General features: G+C 36.6%; 1 pseudogene across 1 annotated transcript; it reads right to left on the bottom strand.

Annotated features, from left to right (window-relative positions):
• Positions 1 to 1,270: 1,270 nt before the first annotated feature.
• LOC307051509 (RING finger protein 11-like) lies at positions 1,271 to 1,939 on the bottom strand (annotated as a pseudogene). Its single transcript has 2 exons — positions 1,651 to 1,939; positions 1,271 to 1,437 (listed from the first exon to the last, which is right to left on the bottom strand). The product of its transcript is annotated as an RING finger protein 11-like (transcript).
• Positions 1,940 to 6,760: the final 4,821 nt, after the last annotated feature.

The following is a 6,760-nucleotide window of genomic DNA, read 5'->3' as shown; positions in this document are numbered from 1 at the left end:
ATCTTATTTACTTACTTATTTATTTATTTATTTATTTATTTATTTATTTATTTATTATTTTTTCCTCCAAATTTGCTTTATGTAGTTGGATATAAATTAATGAACAAAAACTTAAGCAAGATACATGTAAGAATTTAATAGACCCTGATACTCTAATTCTTTCAGTTTTTCTCAAACTCACCATGGGGCTTGTAAGAAAATTAACCAACATGGATACTACTACAGTTGAATGTCAAATCCTTAAGTGCATATGACATACTAAATTTTTCAATAATGTACTTATGAAGAACCCTTCAAGACACTTGTGATTTGTATGTAGAAAAGTGTTGATTTCTTTGAGGAGTGAAGCATTCAGCTTTAGTGGATAAATCCTTGTTAGGCTGAGGCAATCATTATCATATCCCTCTTTGCCATAAATTGTCTTATGAATGGTCATATCAATCTCTTTTGGCAAATGAGTAATTAGGGGAAGGCTGTTATTGTGCTTATGAGAATGATATTTTTCTCTGAAAGAAGATAAATATGCATTAGGAAAATGACCATTTGGACTCTTTTTCTGCTTCCTCCTTGTTTTGTTAGAATATGATACTTGGTTTTACATCTTGTGACCATGAGATGATCGTATGCCAATAACAACAAATAGTAGATTAGAAAGAACCAGCAAAGACAGAAAACAGCAACATCAATAGTAACAACAATCACAGCAAAAGAACAATGGGACCTTAACTTGTGGAGTTCCTATAAAGTAAAAAATAAATGCTCTATGTTTATTCTAAAAAAAAAGAACAATGCAAACAAGCTTAAAACTACTTTTTTTTGTGTGCCAGTGTTATAAAATGTAACTTTAAATAAAACCTTGACCCCAATGCCAGCAACTTCAGGAAAGAATTTGGGTAGGGGGAAGCAGAAAGTTATCTCATGTAGGAAAAACAACCACTATCTTTATCTTAATCTTCGACACACAATTGAAAGATATATAGGTGCTGTAACACTTTACACAAATCCTATGTACTGGAGCAATAACAAGATCTAAATACAATTATATTTTTAAACGCTGGGTGAAGGCTTTACATAAAAATAGCATCCTATTTTCCCCCTAAATTTCTAAACTATCACGTAATTTTCCCCAACATCTGCAGCCGTTCAGGAATTTTTAGGAAACTTTCATGCATGATCTTAATTCTTAATCCCCGGCTCTTTGAGCTCAATGACAAAAGATCAAAACCACCAAAAATGATGGTTCTGTTGAAGTCAGGTGAGAGACACTGGCTCAGTTAGTCTCGTAGGACAAAAGCAGTGCCGCATCAACTGTCTCCATGCAGGAGGGGCACGTGAAGGATCTCATCAGCCAGTCATCTGTACAGCCCAGGTGATCTGCATACACAGCAGAAATCAAACTGGGTTCTCATAAGCAAAGCCCATCATACAGATCACACACTCCCAGATCGTATATTTAATATTTGTTTTATTTTATTGATTGATTTTTTTGGTTGTGCCGGGTCTTAGTTGCAGCCGCTGGGCTCCTTAGTTGTGGCATGCAAACTCTTAGTTGTGTCATGCGTGTGGGATCTAGTTCCATGACCAGGGAATGAACCCGGGTCCCCTGCATTGGGAGTGTGGAGTCTTTAGCCAGTGCACCACCAAGGAAGTCCCCCGGATCCTTTTTTCTGATCCATTTCTTCCAGGGTCATAAACACCTTTAGGCTGATGCTGTGTGAGGCCTATACTTTGAGTTATCCTATTTTGTTCCTCTCAGCTGAGCTTCTAGGCGAGTCTGGCTAGGTGTTGGATGATAGACCAAAACTGCAACTTGATCCAGATATGGCAGCAGTGGCTCCTGATCCAGCTCCGTTCCTTTGCCAAAGCCAGCCCAGTCGGACTGAGACTTGTGATGCAGGGAGATGTCATCCGAAGTGGGAGACTTAAGCCACTTCCCCATCTTCTGGGACTTGAGTGTGCGATCTCTGTGCTGTTTTGACAGTCTTCCAACCTCATTCTTTTTTTTTAATTTTAATTAACTAATTTATTTATTATTTTTATTTATTTTTGAATTTTTCAAATTTATTTTTTATACAGCATGTTCTTATTAGTTATCTGTTTTATACATATTAGTATATATATGTCAATCCCAATCTTCCAATTCATCTCACCACCAGCGACCCCCACCCTGCCCCGCTTTCCCCCCCTTGGTGTCCATACGTTTGTTCTCTACATCTGTGTCTCTATTTCTGCCTTGCAAACCGGTTCATCTGTACCATTTTTCTAGATTCCACATATATGCATTAATATACAATATTTGTTTTTCTCTTTCTGACTTACTTCACTCCGTATGACAGTCTCTAGGTCCATCCATGTCTCTACAAATGACCCAATTTCATTCTTTTTTATCTCTGAGTAATATTCCATTGTATATACATACCACATCTTCTTTGTCCTTTCATCTGTTGATGAAAGGTTGCTTCCATGACCTTAGGTTGCTTCCATGACCTAGCTATTGTGAATAATGCTGCATTGAACATTGGGGTGCATATGTCTTTTTGAATTATGGTTGTCTCTGGGTATATGCCCAGTAGTGGGATTGCTGGGGCATATGGTAATTCTATTTTTAGTTTTTAAGGAACCTCCATACTGTTCTCCATAGTGACTGTATCAGTTTACATTCCAACCAGCAGTGCAAGAGAGTTCCCTTTCTTCACACCCTCTCCAGCATTTGTTGTTTGTACATTTTCTGATGATGCACATTCTAACCAGTGTGAGGTGATACTTCATTGTAGTTTTGATTTGCATTTGTTTAATAATTAGTGATGTTGAGCAGCTTTTCATGTGCCTCTTGGCCATCTGTATGTCTTCTTTGGAGAAATGTCTATTTAAGCCTTCTACCCATTTTTTGATTGGGTTGTTTGTTTTTTAAATAGTGAGCTGCATGACCTATTTATATATTTTGGAGATTAATCCTTTTTCTGTTGATTCATTTGCAAATATTTTTTCCCATTCTGAGGGTTGTCTTTTCATCTTTTTTATAGTTTCCTTTGCTGTGCAAAAGTTTTTAAGTTTCATTAGGTCCCATTTGTTTATTTGTTTTTAAGGCTGCATTGTTCCTTTACTTACTGATGAACATATAAAAGTCAGAAGTTTTTGATATTATAAAACATCAAAGTAATGAACATTCCTGTGTGAACACCTATGAATATATATGCTTTGTCTCAGTTAACTTCACTCAGAATGGGATTCTGCATCAAAGAGTTTATGCCCTTATGCTTTCTGTGGATGTTGCTACACTGTACCAGTTTATGGTTGTTCATGCAGGAAATACTTATTGAGCACGTGTTATGTTTAAGCACTGTGCTGGGTGCTAGCAAAAAGACTTGTGAAATTTTGTGAGTGAAGAGACTTGACCTGCTCTTTGTGAATTCTAACAGTCCAGAGAGGGAATAGATATTCAAGGATCATACTCTGCATGTAGAATTACAACTCGGACAAGTGCCAAGGAGAGGAACATGGTACCATGAGAGCATATTTTAGGGAGGATTTGATCTCATCATGGAGATTAGAGAAGGTTTATTTAGGGATGTTTCAGCTGATATCTGAAGGATGAGTAGGTATTAACCAGATAGGGACGTTGAGGAGAGATTTCTGAGCATAAGGAATAGCAAAAGACCCTATAAGAGGAAAGCATATGCTGTGTTGGAGGAACTGGCCAGGAAGGTGGGGCTGTTGGGGGAGCATGTGATTATAATGGAGCTACAAGTGTGGGTAGGAGCTCGATCGTGCAGGCTTATGTTTAAGGTTTCAGACTTTAAGAGTAATAGAAAACTATTGAACTTTTTTTGTTGAAGGTGAGTGTTTGGAACATACCCAATTGCATTTTCAACCTATCATTTTGCTACCGAGTGGAGAATACACTGCAGGGAGAAAGAGTGGAAGTGAGGAAACAAGTTAGGAGACTTTTGTAGAAATTGGGCATAATGTGGCTTGGACCAGGTTATGGTGGTCATTTTGGTGGATGTGGACAGATTCTAGAGGTATGTAGGCAGTATCATTGTTAGCACTGGTGGTGGGTTGAGGATGAGGGTGAGGGAGAAATAGCTGTCAGTGATGGTGATTCCTAAGTTTCTGGCTCCTATGGTTGGTTAGATAGGGTTTTTTAGATATGATGTTAATATTTATCCTAATTTGTCGTTTGTTATTTTGGTTCTTTATGAATACTCTGTCATATTAAGTCTCCTGTTTATAGTGTACAGAGCATTTTCACCAAAAGTGACTGTTGCATATTATCAGAAAACTTTTTAACATCTGCCAGTTTGGTCCTGTATTTTATTCTCTTTCATTTATTAATTAAATTGTTGTATTAATGTAAATAATTATATTAATAGATTTTCTACAGTTGCATTATCCTTGCATCCTTGGAATAACGCCTTTTTGTAGTCATGGTATATATCATCCTTTAATAATTATTGATTAGATGTGCTGATATTTCCTTAGGATTTTTATATCTATATTTGTAAAATGAAATTGGACCTTTTGTGAAAAAACTTGATTTTCTTTTCTTTTTATTTACAAATGACTCGAATTATGTTGTTTTGTAGATATTTGATTAATGTAGAAGGCATGTGGCCAGGTGATGCAATTGGATGTAAGTATAAGGGTTGTCACTACTTTTCCCTTTTTATAAAATTTGAAGGTAGAAGTGTAGGGGAATTTCTCAAATTTTGGAAAAAGAGAAAAGTTTGTAATTCATTTGTTCTGACATAAGATAACCTTTTCCCAAAAGTTTTTAAAGGGATGCATCTGGAAATAGCGAGATATAACAGCCTGAATAATTAGTCAGTGGATTTCAGCATTTTTTTTCTTTTTTAAATTTATTTAATTAATTAATTTGTTTTTGATATTATATCCACTGCACCACCAAGGAAGTCCCTTTTTCTTCCTTCCTTCCTTCCTTCCTTCCTTTCTTTAAAGCTCCAAGTCATTTAAAATACATGACTTCTTACTAAAAATCTGCAGTTCATATAACCAAGGGGTTAATAACTTCTCCTCTAAAAGTTATATTCCTGGGACTTCCCTGTTGGTCCAGTGGTTAATACTGTGTGCTTCCAATGCAGCAGGCATGGGTTCAATCCCTAGTTGGGGAGCTAAGATCCCACATGCTGCTCAGCCAAAGAAATTTTTTTAAAAAGTTATATTCCTGTAGTATTGAATTTAGTGGTTTAGATTTTTTTAATGTTTAGAAGATTTCAATTTATTTACCAGGAACAAGCAAAACATAATGTAAAAATAGTTTTCCAGAAACTATTTCCATTATTCTCGTCTTCCCTTTCTCCTGCAGACTGGTGTTTTATCTTTACAAGTTCTCCGTCATTCCATAAGAAAGCTGCTCTTCTTCTGGTTTCATAAGAGATGATGAACAGTGGTAAAATATCCAGTTTACCTAAATTTCTAGAGTACATTTCAGGGAGCGAATGATGGGGTGGGATGTTGGGGCAGAGTGAGAGATACAGATTCTGGTGAGACTGAGAGTCATTTACAAACATCACTGGGCTGTGGTGAAGGGAGAACAAAAATAAATCAGGCTCCTGCTGGTGGATGGGAAGCCAAAATGAAGAAGAATGGTGCGTAGCTGGGAAGTGTCATTAGGCCCATAAGTCCTGTGTCTTCTGATAGTAATTATGAACAGAAACCAACTAATAATTACTAATAACATGTAGGTGACCAACCCTTGAGAGCTGAGGCAGAGAGAAGGAAAGATGGCATTATACCTTGTCTCTGGTTCATTGAGTTTCCCAGGCTGGGTTGTGACCAATCTTGGGTGAAATCATAACTAAATCATTTTTGCTAAGGTGATCAGCTTTCGTGGGGTCCTTTCTCTGCACTCTGTCAATGATAAAGCCCACTGGTTTATGCCTCCTGGAAAACAGTTATTTCAAAACAGTATAAGTGAAGCATTGATGAAACAGCCATGAAGAACATGTTTCCACATGGCCTCGCAGCTCCTTTTCAAAGTGCTTTAAAACATTTTTCATCCAAAAATCAATAAAAGAAAAGGATTGGGATCAAATCCCATACAGAGGTAGTGTAAGAAAAAAGAGAATAAGGAGCAGAATACCATCTCTTCAGACAATAAAATCAAGTTGGAAAAGACAGGTCCACAAAACAGATCAAAACTGTAACCTATTATTTCAAAGTGGGCTAAATGATGTTAGGAAAAACAATGGAAAAGATGAAAGAATGTGGATCGAGAAGGGAATGGGAAATTATTGTTTAATTGCTATAGAGTCTCTGTTTGGGATGGTGAAAAAGTTCTGGAAATGGTAAATGTTGATAAATGCCACCTATGGGTGTTTTGTTTTAGCTGATCTTCCATGAAACGGTTTGGAGAGATTCAGAAACTATGCTGCTGCCTCCATCTTTCTGAGGTCCTGCTCAATCTTTTGACATAATTATTTTGAATTTGGATAGTGCTGATGGTTGCACAGCATTGTGAATGTATTTAATGTCACTGAGTTGTATACTTGAAAATGGTTGAAATACTAAATTTTGTTTTATGTATATTTTACCATAATAAAAAAACAGATGAACGAACAGCATAAACCAGAATTAGGTAAGATGATAGAACTCAGGACAGAATTCAAAATAAAAGAAAAAAAATTCAGAAATGCCGACTAAATTTAAAATAATACAAGAGTGGGGACTTTCCTGGTTGTCCAGTGGTTAAGAATCTGCCTTCCAATGCAGGGGATGCAGGTTCGATCCCTGGTTGAGG

Source organism: Hyperoodon ampullatus (assembly GCF_949752795.1).
Source record: "Hyperoodon ampullatus genome assembly, chromosome: 4".
NCBI lineage: Eukaryota > Metazoa > Chordata > Mammalia > Artiodactyla > Ziphiidae > Hyperoodon > Hyperoodon ampullatus.
Note: the sequence above shows the minus strand (reverse complement) of the source record. Positions and strands in the feature narration are given on the sequence as shown.